The 15503-nt window shown below is 55.0% G+C and overlaps 1 long non-coding RNA gene across 1 annotated transcript in view; it reads left to right on the top strand.

Moving 5' to 3' along the window:
• The first annotated feature begins 6188 nt into the window (after positions 1–6188).
• The window catches only part of LOC103607905, a 10837-nt gene continuing 1522 nt past the window's right edge, over positions 6189–15503 (top strand). Inside the window, exon 1 of the long non-coding RNA XR_551998.1 lies at positions 6189–8573. This is a non-coding gene — a long non-coding RNA (uncharacterized LOC103607905). The remainder of the gene's footprint in view (positions 8574–15503) is intronic.

Here is a 15503-nt window from a genome sequence, read left to right as displayed (position 1 = left end):
TAGCAAGTGGACCTGCCAGGCTGAGCTGGTGTCAGTGCTGAGAGGCAGTTGGGTGTCTTCTTTTATAGGGTTAAGATTAGCATCTGGCTTAGCCCAGGAAGATGGTTATAATGTTCCATTCCAGGTAGAGCTTGCTCATGGGAACAGAGACTTAGGGAGACAAACTTAGAGGAACGAAACTGAAGGGTGGGTGCTTTCTAAAAGTCAGGTTCTCGGTTCCAGAGACCTCACAGTAGCCACCGGTATTAATGTGAATGGCTGCAGCCACCATCTCTGTTCTCAGTCACTGCCAATTGAGGCTTCAGGTAGAAAGGAATAAGCAGGACTTGAACCACGAAAGCCAACCTGGTGGAAAAGACAGAATGGAGATGCTGGGAAAATAGAATAGTTTGGTCAGGGCCCTGGCCTCAGGTGCTGTTGGGTGTGGTTTAGCGTGTGCGCATGCGTGTGTGTGGTTTGCCCACATGCCCGCCAGCGTGTCCTTTCAGTTTTGTTGCTTGTGTTCTCCAGGGAGAGAGAGGAGTTTTAGTGAAGCAGGTGGGCGGGTTTTCGCCTCGGGTGTCCGCCCAGCACAGCCATGCTTTCCAACCTACGGCTTCCAAGGACCATTTGGCCGGTTACGTAGATCATAGACCTGCATATAATGGGTCTGGTGACCCAGCCTGCCACATGAAGGGTTTGTGACCCAGTCTGTGAATGGGCTTGAGGGGTCTGGGGACTCCAGACCCAGTCCTAGCTCAACAATCGGCCCAGTCAGCAGGATTACTGGCAGGTAAAATAGCCCGACAACTGGCACAGTCGTGGTCAAAGAGCTTTACAATTGGTGTCACAAACAGGATTAAGAGCTAGACAATTGGTGCTGTGAGCAGGATTCCAGGCCTTAGCCTAGCCAGACAAATTGGCATCAGCAGGATTATGCCACAATTAGCATAGTCTGTGACAGGATTCTGAGCAGGTACAGGAGCCAAAACCCCTTGGAAAAGGGAGGAAATGTGGCTATCCTTGAGCATGTGGTGCCCAGTGGCCACTTTTCTGCTGACTGGAGCCTGGCTATTGTTCACTATGCCACAAACTGATCAAGATTTGCAACAGAAAGCAGAGTTGTTGGCAGCACAGATAAATGTCCTGGAGGACGACGTGCAGCAACTGGTCACTCCTGCCTCTCACACCAGGGAAGACAACCAACCCAGTGGTGAGCTGGGGAAATCGTGTGTCTCCAGGTGCAACCTGTTGTGCACGAGAAATTGAGCCAGTAAATCAGCAGGAACAGGGAGAGCCCCTGGCTGCTTGACTGCTACGGCTATGAGACCTAGGGGTGGATGGTGTAACATGCTCTAGAGACTATGTAGTAAATGCATGTTGTGTTTGTCTGGAGGCAAAAGGCTCAGAGGGTGCCACTTAAAACCAATGGCCAGCTAGGTGCCATAAAACCTGAGAAAAGAGTGCCACATGCAGATGGTCAGAGGACCCGAGGATGGGTGCCCCTGCAGAATTTCAAGTATGTTTTCATCTGGTGAAAAAGTGGAAAAATTATTCTCCATTACTATGCACCAGTCTGTGCAGCGGTTACAGGATAGCCACAGATATGCACAGAGGTAGGGCAGACACTCCTTGTTGGACTGGGTGAATGCAGCTGTTTGAACTGTGGGCAAATGCTGCAAAACTTCCAGTGTAAGCCAAGCTGATTGAAGTAATTCAAAAGCCAGAATGTAGAAATGGAGAGCAGGAGAAAAACGCAAAGGTGAAGCAGATAAACTGTTTGCTAAAGACATTGTCTTGGAGGTGAGGCAGTCAGATACTAAGAGCCAAGACCATGGGGAAAAATGCCCTAAATGCATTTGAGAAGTCTGGATGGGTGCCCCACCCATCACAGGCCCTAAGGGCATTTGAGAAGTTTGGGAGAGTGCCCCTCCCCCATCCTAGGAGAACTGAGTTTGTCCAGGAGGTCAGACTTGAGGTGTCATTGCCCTCAGCAAACTGCTCCCTGCATCCCAGCCTCTCTGGCCGAAGCAATCCTGTCTCAGCGCCTCTGAAGAAAAACCCAAAAAGCTCGGTGGCGTTCACATTGTGTTAAGTTTGCGCACTGCAGTATATGAGAGCAGTGGAGGCATGGCTGCCTCCACCTAGATTTTGAAAGATGTATGGGAAAGCCTGGGAACTCAGGCAGAGATCTGCTGTGGGGGAGGGGGAGTTTTAGTGAAGCAGGCAGGGGGGTGTCTGCCTAGCACAGCCATGCTTTCCAACCTACCCCCCCCCGGATGGGCACCGTGGGTAATTCAGAGGGGTGGACCAGGTGTTCCCAGGCACGGGCAGGAGACATCAGCTGGCCTCTCACTGACAGCTTTGGTGGTCTTCCCTCCAGCCCCTTCCTCATGTTATAACCCACATGTAAGTGTCCTAGGGTCCCAAGCCCCCCCACTTGTGCAGTCATCTGCTCTTCTTGGGGCTGGGTTGGAATGGCACTGTGCTGCCTAGGGACACACAGGTGTGGGGTCCTGCACCCCAAGAAGAAGTGCTGCCTGGACCGTGGGCAGGGGCCCACCCACAGGGAGGCCTGGAGAGCAGTGTTTAGGAGAAATAGGAGGTGGAACCAGGGGTCTGGGGAAGACCAGGGATGGTGTGGCTGCTATTCCCAAACTCACGAAGGCCCAGAAGATGCAGTGGGGGTGACGGGGACTGAAAAGACCAAGGAAGCATTTGGTCACCATGCTGCCTGCTCTGACTGAGTGGCCCGGTGCATCAGTGACCACCTCCCCCTGCGCCAGCAGTGAAAGTGGGGCTGGGAGCCTGTCACAGATGCTCACAGTGGGGGTGGGGGCTTGGGCTCGGCCTCCAGAGGATTCCCCAGGCCTTGCACTCTGAAAGAAGGGCCTGCCTGGGACATTAAACAGACTGGCCAGAGGAATGTTTGTGTCTCACTCGCCCGCCTGCCCACAGACAGCCCAGCTTTCAGTGCATACACAGTGAGGGGCGGGAGTGCCCTAGTGTATCTTAGAGAAGCACTGCCTTCCCCATCCCCAGCAAGGCCCCAGTCAGTGCACTGTCACATGGAGTCCCCCATGTCCCAGGAGGCCTGTGCTGGAGGCCTGCTGCCGACTGGCTGGGGTGGCCAGGAGGAAGTGTGCTGCGATGCCGCTGGCCCCAGGTGCCCGCCCTGCCCTGTCCTCTTGACGTCAGCGAAATCTACCCGGGCTGCAGGCAGGGCTGGTGCCATCCCCGGCCGCTGCACACCTGGGGCTGTCGGAGGCACTGTGTGCCCAGTGCTGCCCCTACCCAGGCTCCCGCGGGGACGCAGACCCAGGTCCAAGCCGCACGCCTGCCGCCGCTGTCTGTCCGTGTCTGCTCTCGCCGCCGGCCCTCGGGGGCCTGCACCGCGCTGCCGGCAGCACCCTCGCCTCCTGCTCCCGGACACATGCCCATTGCTTCTCCATGCCGCCCTCGCTGTTGTCTGCGTGGTGACACTGTTGGGGTGGGGACCGAGGCCCCTGCCCCGCCTTCCTCTCCATGGCCTCCTTGATTGGCAATCTCATGAGAGGACATTCTCTTTCCTGCCCAGCACAAACCACCATTCAGCTTTGCAGAGGGCGGCTTTGTTTTGGGGTTTATTTCCCTGGTTTTGTTTGGTTTTCATTTTCTCCAGGCATCTCGTCGCTGTGCCTCGTCACCTCACCTTTCTTTTCTCCCACTCTCTCCTCCTCCACAGATGCCACACGCTGGCAGCTCTGACCAGCCCCATCCCTCCATACAACAAGGTTTGCACGTACCACACCCCAGCAGCCAGTCAGGGCCTCCATTACATCACAGTGGGGCTCCTCCTCCTCCTCCTTCCCAGCCTCCCCGGCCGCCGCCACAGGCCGCTCCCAGCAGCCATCCACACAGCGACCTGACCTTTAACCCCTCCTCAGCCTTAGAGGGTCAGGCCGGAGCGCAGGGAGCATCCGACATGCCGGAGCCTTCGCTGGATGTAAGTTGGGGTGACCACTCGCCTTGGCCTGGGGCTGGGCCTGGCACCAGGACTTGCCACAGAGAAGGGGTGGTTGTTGAGGGCTCAGGCCCTGGGGGAGGCGGGGGGTGGGCCCCAGCCAGTTTCTCCTGGCTCCAGAACCAGGAAGCCCCACGATGGGGAATTGTCACTGAGGGTCCCCTCCCCGACCCTGCCAGCCCCTGCCCTCAGCACCCTTAGCCATAGCCCTGTACCCAAGTCCTTTCCCACCCTCCACCCAGGCCCTCGTAGGATCCCTGGGGCCAGGGGTTTGGAGGCAGCACAGGAGAGTCCCTGCCCTTCCACCCTTCCCCATGTCGAGCTTGCTGTTTAAGTGTCTGCCACACTCTCTGGCCCGAGGTGGGGTGTGGGGGCGGGGGGCCTGGAGTGCCAGGGCCCCTCTGTCTGTCTGTCGGGTGTCTGTCCGTCTCCAGTCTTCCTGTCATGTGTTGTCCATGCCCTGCTTCTGCTTGCTCCATCGCTTACTCCGAGAGGCCCCTGTCTGGGGTGACACAGAAGGTGGGGGGACAGCAGGATCAGCCTCGGGTCACAGCTGGAGGGCAGCAGGTCAGAGTGGGGCTGAGGTTCAGGGGTAGGGGTCTCCCACCTCGAGGCCTGACTGGTCTGGATGGCGGAGCAGGACACTGAGTGACTGCACAGATGAACAGGGCTGGCCTGGATGGCACAGAACATGTGGCCTGCCCATCCCCGCCTGTGGGAGCCAAGGACTATGCTCGGCCCACACCCCTCGGCGCTGGACTCCCCAGAGGAGGCCTGCCCACTGCCCAGCCGCTCTCGTCCCTTACCCCAAGCCCCACTCTGTCACCACTGTCCTGGCAGCGTCAGAGGCTTCGTGGCAGATGGGATCTCACCCAGCTCTCCTCCCCAGACCAGGCTAGTAGAGACACTTTTAGACTCATGAGGCTGCCCCAAGCGATAGGAAGACTCCCAAGTCTGTCACAGTAGAGAGAAGGGACACTTGGTAGCCTCTGCCAGATGCTACAGGCTCACCAAGAAGCAGCGAGCTCTTGGGAGAGGTCCAAGGACCACCTGGTCTCTCCACCAGCCCACCTCCTTGTGCTTTCATGGGAAACCATGTGATCACTGCTGGGAGGCCGGTGTGCCCAGAGCCTTCGGGCAGTGTCTGAGGGGACAAAGGAACACTCTGGTCAAGAGGAAGCTCCTTGACCCACCAAGAGGCCTCCCTGGTTGTGTGCAGGGCTGAAGTCCCTTCCTGAGAAGGGTTAGTCCAGCTCAAGTCTCAGCCACTCCCCCAGGCTTGAAGCGCACATGGCTGGCTGCAGACTAGGCGTGTGGCCTGGGTGTGTTTGGGGACAGCCAGCAGCCCCACGCTCAACACTGTTAGTTCCCCTCTTCTCGTGAGGACCCCAGGTGGCAGGTGGAGCGGAAGGGGGAGGGTGGGGGGTGTGCTCATGCATCTGTCACCTGCGCTGGCCTCTTGGCTGACACCTCATCTGGACTCCCATGCTTCTTTTCCAGCTCCTCCCGGAACTCACCAATCCTGACGAGCTCCTCTCGTACCTGGACCCCCCTGACCTGCCGAGCAATAGTAATGATGACCTCCTGTCTCTATTTGAGAACAACTGAACGCCACCCTCCGTCGGGGCCATCCCTCCCACTCTGCCTCCTGCCCTACTGCCCCACACACTTTTCCACCAGGGAGCCTGTGCCCTCAGACCACCCCTCACCTGGAACCCCAGGCTCGGGGTAGGAAGCCTCCCCTGCTGCAGCCTTCTCAGAGCAGAGGGGGCAGGGAGGGGGCCTGTGTCCCGCTCGTGCGCTCTGGGCTTGGGCCCAGGCTCAGGACAGGCCCTGAAGACGACCCTCCTGAGGGGAATGGCCCAGTGCGAGGGCACACACTGTTGGTGGCTCCCGGTCCCTCCGCGTATGTTGATTCCAGACAGCCTTCCAGTGCCCCGAGGTTCTTCCATTTTCTAAACTGTAGCCCTGCCTCCTGCCGAGAGCCTCCTTCAAGTGACTGTGGAGCCTGAGAGAGGGTCCCCTCAAACCCAGGTGGGCCCCAAACCTTGGAGGAGCAGTGGCAGTGGGTGGTGGTGAAGCCCGCCTGCCCACCACCCACCACCCACCACAGAAAAGCACAAACCTCTGGGAAAGAGAACATCTCTCGGTCCAAGGGTCGTCATTCTGACCCTTGACCTCTAAACCAAGACACCCCATTAATGCTCTCTCTCGGAAAGCAGAGGAAAAGGACAAGATTCTGTGTTTGAGAGAGGGTGTGCCATTCCCTCCGGGAGACTGGTGGAAAGAGGGGGTCAGGGCCTCCCAGAGCCAGGACGACACCTCGGATGGCTCCGCAACCTTCAGGCTCAGAGCAGGGCCCAGCCTTGACGGCAGAAAGAGAAGAGCAGGAGCGTGCGCCCAGCCAAAATGATCGCGCCCTCAGTAGGGGCGGGGGGATGCCGCGGCCGTGTCGAACAGGAGCAGCAACTTAAACAGCTGCTCCAAGCCACTCCCTGTTTTTAAACAGCAACAATTTAAAGCTATGAAGTCACGTGGAGAAAAGGAACGTTGCACTCGGACAGCAAGGAAACCATTTCTCTCCATGTGTCTGTTCCTTCCTCGGGCTCCCTTCTGCCTCTCCAAGACTGTTCCATGGGACACCCGCTTCCCTCTGTGTCCTGGTTCTTGTGTGTCCAGCCAGACAGGCCAGGGGCATGTGGAAGGGGGTGGGGTGCTCAGCAGCAGGAGCTAGGGCAGCCATGTGTCCAGCCTCTGTCTGTCCTTGTGCTCAAGGCTGTGCTGACTGGCTGCAACCCAGGCTTTCACCACGCCGTGCCAGGACGTGCCTGCAGGCACCACGTGGTTTCTTTGGCTGCCTCCCCTACCCTCTGGGTCCCCACCAGCAAAAGCTCCTCCCACACTCCTGCCTCACCCAAGCAACAGCAGCCTCTGGCCCCGCTCCACTGCTTCACTCCATCTGGCTCAGTGCTCCCCAGGGTCTTCCTGGGAGCTTGTGCGTCTGTTTTGTTTGAGGCCCATCTCTGCCCCCCTAAACCACGTGGCCTGGGGTGATGCTGGGTTGTCTGCTCACTTGGGTCCCGTCTAAGTCCTTTGCGCCCTTCCCTGCTGCTGCCCGGCACCCTGGCCTGCTCTCCCGTCCACATCGGTGATCTCTATGGCAGTCTCTCTCCCCGTCTCCCCTTGGGTGGTCCCCAGCACTCCTCTGTGGATTTTACCAGAAAGGTGGTCCCTGCTGTTGACTTCCAGCCATTGTACCAGACGGCACAAGGTTTTCTGTAGGAAAGCTGCCATTCCTCCCCACCCTTTTTTTTCCTTTGTCCTGCTGTCAAGTTTTTTGCGAACAGCGTGTTGTTCAGTATGCAAATCAATTATTTTAATGAATCGCTTTTGTAAATATCTTTGTGAATATTTTAGTATCGTCTTTGATAATATTCAACATTTTCATGACCTGGTTATAGCCTTTGCTGGTGTTTTTAAAATACCTTGACTCAACAACAAAGACCGAGTCCTTTTTTTTAAAAAACAAAAACAAAAAAAAGCAACCAGGGCTATTTGTACAGATGAAGGGACAAACTATGGGTGGCTGTACTGGAAGTTGGAAGACCAGGCATCTCACTGTGTAGAGCCGTCCCCCAGTCGGCTGGGGGGGACAAGACAATGCCAGGTAGCATGTGAGCTGTCCTCACACAGTGCCTGTTGCCTCGCAGGCGGCCACGCTCTGTGTCGGACCATCTGGGAACGTTTAGCTCCAGACAGACTTACGATGCCTTCCTTAGGAGTTCCTGCTTCCTGCCGTGATATTTTTCCCAGAAAGGCCTGGGATCTACTGTGGTTCTTATCAGGGAGTGCCCAGACTCTGCTCACAGGCTACCCACAGCTTTCTAATGCATGGGGTGTCGATGCTCCCTGCGGCCCAGGATCCTCCCCAGCCATCTCTGGGCTCAGTACCTGAGGCTGGTTTCCTGGGTTCCCTCCCAAGCAAGCCTCCACCAGCAAGTTCAGCAAAGAGCTTTCTTTCCAGCTGGCCCTGAACCGTGGTGCCTGCAGCCCACACTCTGGGGACGTCCTTCTAGAGTGATTTTGGAGCCAGGCCAGGGTGTGAGGGTGGTACAAAGGCATCCAGGGCAGGAGCAAGCCCCACATAGTGACAGATGCACGTAAAGGCAATATCCTTAAGCAGGGACAGTCCTGAGCTCTGGAAAGATAACTTCCCTGATCCTTTTAGATGAGTATTTGGAGCCATAAGTAACCTCAGCAAAAACAAGGCCTCCAAGCCACTTTTCCATGACAAGCATCCACCCAGCCCATAGGCATGTCTCTGCTGCCACTCCACAAGACGGACAGGGAGCCACCGGGCAGGTGGGAAGGGCAGGTACAGGCAATCACCCCCATCTTCTTGGTTTGAAGCTTTATCCATGTATCATGTTCCCTGTAGCCATTTTATTCTTTAAGAAACTTCTAATACTTTCTCCCTGATGGAAGCCCTAACCCTCCCACAGAGAGCTACAGGTCTGCCCCCGACGGGCCTCGGGCCCGACCCGTCCAGACAGGGTAGTGCCAGCAGCAGCAACTCAAGGGACGTGTGTACATATGTAAATGAGGAATAGAGACATGTCAACAGATGCATTCATTTCTCTCGGAATGTGTATTGTTTTTATTTTATGAAACAAGACAAAAAAAAAAGGCTTGGAACTCCATCTTACGTGGAAAAACTAGATTCTGTTTGTTAGCGTTTGTGAGTTCCCCACGTTTGTCTCTCTCATGTAATATACTCTGACCCTGTGTGGAAAGGAATTTTTGTTCTGTTTTGTTTTTATTTTACCTACATGTACTATTTAGCTTCAGTGTACTAGTCCTGCCACCTGTGTATTTTTAGGGTGCTATGGAAATAATGAAAAGAAATGGGGATTTCAGAAGAAAATTGTAACCAAATTCATACTTTGTATAATTTTTGATATCATGATCGCAGGTGATCCACACGTACACACGTACACACACCCACGTGCAGCCTGAGTAACCCACGGAAACCGTCATCGTCTTTGTACATCGTACGTACAATGCAATCATTTCATACTTTCAACTGGTCAGAAAACTCATTGTGATTTCTAGTCTTGCAAAGCTGTATGTAGTTAGATGATGTGACAACCTCTAATATTTATCTAATAAATATGTATTCAGATGAAACCTGTATATTAGGTGTTCATGTGGTTATTTTGTATTTAAAGATCAAATTATTTGACTATTGCTAGACATTTCTATACTCTGTTGTAACACTGAGGTATCTCATTTGCCCATGTTAATTTTTTTCTAAATAAATTGACAAAAACGAAGGTTTGGCGAATTAGCTATTTTGTGGATGTTAAGGAGTGGTTTGGGTGTTTTTGCTTTTGTTTTTAAACCACCTCCCCTGCCCTGTCACCCTGCACACACACAAACAGTCGTGTGGTGTGGGTGTTGGGCTGGAAGAGCCTCTGGCCCTGGCATCCCTGCAGGAGGCCCTGGAACCTGGGGGTAGGTGAGAGTGTTCAGAGCCCTGTGCCTTCACCTGCTTCCGGTGGGACCCCTGTCTCCAGCAGGCTCTGCTCCCAGCAGTGGCACCTGCAGGTGGGGCAAGTAGACTGCACAGCAGCCAGGGGCTGGATGGGGGTGGGTGGGGGACTGGGTCTTTACCAGGTGCTGGAGTCTCAGTTGGGATGTGACTCCAGGTGACCCATAGTGTCCAGTCTCTGGTAGTTCCTTGTGAACTGTTCTGGGTTCATGTTAAGCCACAGCGGGCACTGTTTGAAGCATTCAGGAATGAAGACGTGTGAGCACAGCCAGGCTTCTTAGAGCAGGATGTCAGCAGCAGCCACTGTCCCTGTGGGCCATCGCACACGTCTGCGTCTCAGCACACTGCCCTGCTGCCCTCGAGGGGAGCTTCTGTGACTGCACTTCCACCCGGGGCGTTCTCGCTGCGGCCCCATGCAGCCCGCAGCTCTAACCATCCTTACAGCCTCAGCCCCCGCACACACTGCCTGCACCTCCTGCGTCTTCGGTTTAAGTTTTGGGGAAGCAAATCTGATTGCAGAGCCCAGTGGCCAGTCGCCACTCTTCCCCCCCTGGCCTGACCACTGGGCCAGAGGAAGAGAACAAATGTGGCAAGTTTGGCCACCAGGGCCTCCCTGGGCAGGTACTGTCCACAGACAGGGCTGGGGGCTGGGCAGGCACCCCCAGTACATCCACCCTGGTATATCCAGAGTGGCTGTGGGACGTGTGTCAGGAGAATGTGAGGGGCGTGTCTGTGCACGAGCAAGCAGGGGAGGCCACCCTGGAGCCACCTTGAGTCTCCCTTTCTGGTGGGAGGTGGAAGGTGACAGGGAGAGGAATCTACAGTAAAATTGGAATCCTGATCACGGCTAAGCTGGGGTGCTGCCTTCTGCCAGCACTGCCAGGCCAGGCTGTGTTTTTATCTGAGAACAGACACTCCTTCCCGAGGGCGGTGGTCAGGCAGTCTTGGGAGAGCCTCCCGCAGGGTGCACCAGCTCCCTGTCCCATATCCTGACCCCTCGAGCGACAGCGTGGGGGTGTGACCCGCACTCCTTAATGAAATAGATGAGAATAAAGTAGAAAACACCAGAAGTATACCCAACAAAGCAAGGGGAAGGTTTGCATCAAGAAACTTTTGTTGCAGGGGGTATGTGTGCATTTGTACACACATTTGCAAGCTGAGTCATGAGGTCAATTTTTACTTGTGGGTTGTGGTTAAAAACAAAAAGTTTGAATGTCATTGCCTTAAAGGCAGGAAGTGGGCAGGGGGAGGGAGGGCAGCGAGCTCCCCTAACTTCACTATGAAAAGCAGACTTTCCTGACATCTTAGCTCAAGACCCTGACACCAGGAACACAGCCGTACGCAGGCCTGTGGCTACCGCACAGCGCAGAAGGGAGAACTGCCGGCCACGCCCCAGCCAGCTCCTCCAGAAAAGGGCCACTTCCTTCAGTGGGCCTAACCCTGGGATGAGAAAAGGCCACCAGAAAGGTCCAGTGGAGGGCCTGGTGCAGGGCAGCTCGGAGCTCAGCCTTCCCTGATGGCTGCCTTCCTATACCTGGGCCACACCTCGGGGGTCATCTTGGTCTCTGTTCTTCTCCAGCCCACCCTGCGAGGCCAGTGCAGTGACCGCTTATGTTACATTGCTTCGGCGTCCATTCCAAATGTGGGTTGACTTTCTCATACCAGAAGCAGGCTGGCACCCTTGACTCAGTTTTCATTTCTCCCCCAACCCCCACCCCATGTCCTCAGCGAGGCCAATCCAGACATCTGCCTTAGACCACTTCCCTATGGGCAGCTGCACACGGCCTGCTCGACTCACCCCGCTGACCCCCACACCGCACATGGGCTGTGCAGTTAAGGCCACAGTGATCACCTCTCAGTCACCTCTCAGCTTGCTTTAAACCCACCAGTTAAAACTCCTGTTTGGGTAACGCCCTGGTCCCAATAGAGGCATTGGCCCATGGGTCCCTCTGGCTCCTTGCCTGCACTCCCTGACCTATGTGTGTGGGGTCTCTGGTATGCCATGTACCACCAGGGCCTGGAATTAATAGAATCTTTATTTCCATTTTGTGTCTCTCCTAATCTTTGGAGGGGTGCTCTCTGTCTTAAAGATCCTAAATTAAAACTGCCTCCACTCTGACCACTGACTGTGCCACCGCATAAGGCCATAGGTTGCTCTTGGGGAAGGTCATTCCACCCCACAGGTTGATGCCAGGACACATGGGGACCTCCAGCCTCACTTAGTCCTCATTGCATCCATCCTACCTTTAATGGGTCCCACCCACCCTCCTTTGTCCTCTGCTCCAGCCTCTAACTCAACAATGCCCACCTCAGCAGGCTCCCAACCCTCAGGCAGGTCCCTACCAACCACCCACCACTGACCACAGGCCCACCTCCATCCTCCCGCCACCCTTGACATCACCCCCTTCTCTTCTGTGAGGGACTTCACCACAGCCAGCCCCTTTCCTGCACCTCCCGCCTCTCCCCTAGCCCAGGTTTGGGCCCTGGCGTCAAGAGGGGGGCTGGGCCACCCACCTCCACCCCTCGCCGTCCAGACTCTCTGCTCCTTCTCACACAGGCTTCTCAGCCTGGCTCACTCTCTTTCCTCTGTCACCCTTCATACACCTGGTTCGTGCCCACCTCTTCTCTTGCAAGTTCACCAGTGGCCTCTCAGTTGCTAAGATCCATGCTGCTTTTGGAGACTGGACCTCACGGCTGCACTTGACAGTTGCTGTTTCTTCCTTGCTTCCTTGAAACTCTCTCGTCTTGGGTTCTGTGACAATTCCCTCTTTTGGTTCTTCCATTCTCCTCGAGTCCCTCTGGCCATGCCTTCTTTGCCTTGGTCATGGGCTCCTGCAGTAACTATGTACTTGGGCTGCTTCGTAAAGACCTCCATTACCGACTGGCCCACCTTCCTCCCCTGCTATGGGTGCTGGCTGCCAGTAGCCCACAGCATCCCCGCTTCACCAGAGAATCACCCTCAGCAGACAGGGACCTCCTTGCCTGGGAGTTTACCTGACCCCTCACCCCACACATGCATCCCTGCCAGGCAGGCCAGAGCCAAAAAATGACCTAAAAGGAATAAAAGCACAGTCTCTTTGCTGAGGGGTAGTTAGTGCTCCCAAGTCCTCCCTGTGGGTCCGGCAGGGCTAGATTTTACCTGATGCAATATGCTTACTCAGCTGTCTCCCCTCCCTTGTTCTGCCTCACCCCTCCTTTATAGGTTTCTCCTGAGACCCCTCCCTCAATAAATCACAGGAATCTTCATGCCTGTCTCAGGCTCTGCTCCTGGGGAGCCTGACCTAAGATAGCAGGTGCCTGGGAGGCAGGCTCTGAGGGTAGGATGCTGAACGGGAGCCACTGACCATATGGCAATGAGGACCCCCTCACTTGTGGCAGGTGGAGATTGATGTCCCGGGTATGGGGTGGCAGTGCGTCACCTGAGGTGAAATGAGATGTGACATAGGTGCGGCACCAGCTGGTGCAATGTCTGTGGCATCTGAGAGATAGGGGCAAAGAATAACTACTAAGACTGTGGATTTGCGTGGCTATTGCTAAGTGTCACTGATTCACTGAGGAAAGGCAACTACAGTCGCAGATCTCTTAATCAGTGATTTAAAGTGCGAGAGTCAGAGGAAACTTCTTGGCAGGAAGCACCGAAAAACACTTACTGCAGCCAGAGGACAGACGGAATGACCTTCCGCCAGAGGACTTCATTGCAAGAGCAGCAGAGCTTGAGAAGAGGCTGTATTCTCAGTTGAGGCAGGTCTCCTTTACTCAGAGCTCAGGTCCTTAGTAGGGAATGAGTGAGACCCCCAAGACTGAGGATGGGGACTGTGGCACCAATGCCTCTCCTTTGGCACACGTACTTATATTGCCACACAGAGGGTTTGTAGGACCAGCTGCAGAGAAGAAAAATTCCTGAGCTTGGTTCACAGATGGGTCAACTTGGTATGTGGGTGCAAGCCAAAGCTGGACTGAGCCTGCACTACAGCCCACTCAAGGGAGACCCTCAAAGACTGTGGTGAGAGGAAGTCACTCCACTAGGCAGGGATTGGGACAGTGCACCTGGCCATTTGCATCACAAGAGAAGTGACTGAGATAAGGATACACACGTACTTGTGGACAGTGATGAATGGCTTAGCTATGGGTCAGAGGCCTGGGAAGAGCAAGATTGGACTATCAGAGAGACAAGGAGACTGGGAAAGAGGCATGTGGGCCTATGGGAGTGCACAAGAAGTGAGCAGAGCGTGTAGCACACTTCACACGAGCCAGCGAGCATCCACTGAAGAAGAGCCACTAAACCAAGTAAGCCGGACGACCCAGCCAGTGGGTGTCAGTCAGTCTCTGTCCTTGCCCCTACCCTCCAAGTAGTTCTTGCATAATGGGGGCTCATGAGCAGAATATTATGGTGACAATGACAAAGTCACGCCTAACCCAACAGCCTTGACTCCCTCTCGCTCAGGCTGATCTACAACCACAGCTGAATGTCCAGCCCATCATCAACAGAAACCAAAGCTGAGCCCCCGATACAACATCCCCTAAGGAGACCAACCAGCCACTTGGTAGCAAGTTTACTACGCAGGACCCCTTCGATCATGGGAAGGGCAGCGGGGTGGTCTGGCCAGGGTCGATACATATTCCCAGTATGGGTTTGCCTCCCCCTCTGATGGAGCCTTAGGCCTTCCCCATGATCTGAGGGTTCACAGAGGGTCTGATTCACTGATGTAGGCTCTCATACAACGTCACTGCAGACCAGCAAGGGCAGTGTGGCAGAGGGCACATGACCACAGGATCCAGTGGTCCTACCACATGTCACACCATCCAGAAGCCGCCAGCCCACTGAGGGTAGAAGGGCCTCTGAAAGATGCAGCTGAGGTAGCACCTTGGAGATGACACCTTGCAAGGGTGCAGGATATGGGCTGTTATCCACAGTATACACCCTAACTCAATGGCCGTTATATGTCTATCAACAGGCAGATGGGATACACTTAATACGAGAAGCAAGTGGATCTGAGCCATGCAAGGGGTAAACTGTAGGAGACCCTGGGTCTCTGCCAACCTGCCCCACCCCCAGCGCCACTGCCTGATGCACGCACCCCCAGCTGCTATAAGTGCTGGCTCTTCACAGCTCACAGTCCCCATTCTGAGGTGACAAGAGCTGCCTGCCTGGGAAATTGCACTCTCTGGGGACACCCACAAATAATGACAAACAACAACTACTAATCCAGAGTGTGACATGCCGGCCTCCTGCCTTAAAGAGAGTCTATGCTGTGGTCGGATTTATGCTCCAATGCCCTTGCTCTGCAATCCTGCCAAAGGCTGCCTCTGCCTGAGCCCTGTCACAGCTCCTCTCTTCCAAGCTTCTCTCACTCTTATAGGTAGTTTCTGAACAGCTGTGCCTCAAAAGCCATCTCCCCAAGAACCGCCATCTCAGGCTCCACTTCTAGAAAGGCAGCTCTTCTTTCTTGCAGTCTCTCAGTGACCGTCTTGGACCCTTTTCTCAGTTCACAGTCTCTCCCTATGCATCTCGACCGTCCTATGACCTTAACCATGAAGTTCTGATGACTCCCTACATGCCTCTTCCATCTGCCATCTTCTCTCCATGCCCGACGCTGTTGCCAGAATTCAAGGCCACCGTCAGTTCTCATCTGCATGACTTCTCAGCTTCCCGGCTCGTCTCTCAGCCCCATCCTTCTCCCCAGATCCACTGGGGCAGGGATTTCTGTCGCTCACTCATATTTGGTTTTCCAAATCTTCCGGCACTTGGCAGTATTATACCTCTCCATCTCCTTGCAGGTGGGCCCCTGTGAATAGTTCTAGAAAATCAGCTGTGAGATAAATAATGTGTGTCCCTTCTGGGCCAAAGCATTCAACAGCCATCATAAGGCCCTCCCGTATGCCCTTCCCCTGCCATTGTGACAAGGAGGCTGTCAGCCTGGGTCCCTGCGTGATTTGTGGAGCTGAGCCTCCCACTGACCTATGCTGGAA

The sequence above is a fragment of the Galeopterus variegatus genome, unplaced genomic scaffold (assembly GCF_000696425.1).
Source record: "Galeopterus variegatus unplaced genomic scaffold, G_variegatus-3.0.2 Scaffold7829, whole genome shotgun sequence".
Lineage (NCBI taxonomy): Eukaryota > Metazoa > Chordata > Mammalia > Dermoptera > Cynocephalidae > Galeopterus > Galeopterus variegatus.
The sequence above is the reverse complement of the archived record's forward strand: the minus strand, read 5'-3'. Positions and strand labels throughout refer to the sequence as shown.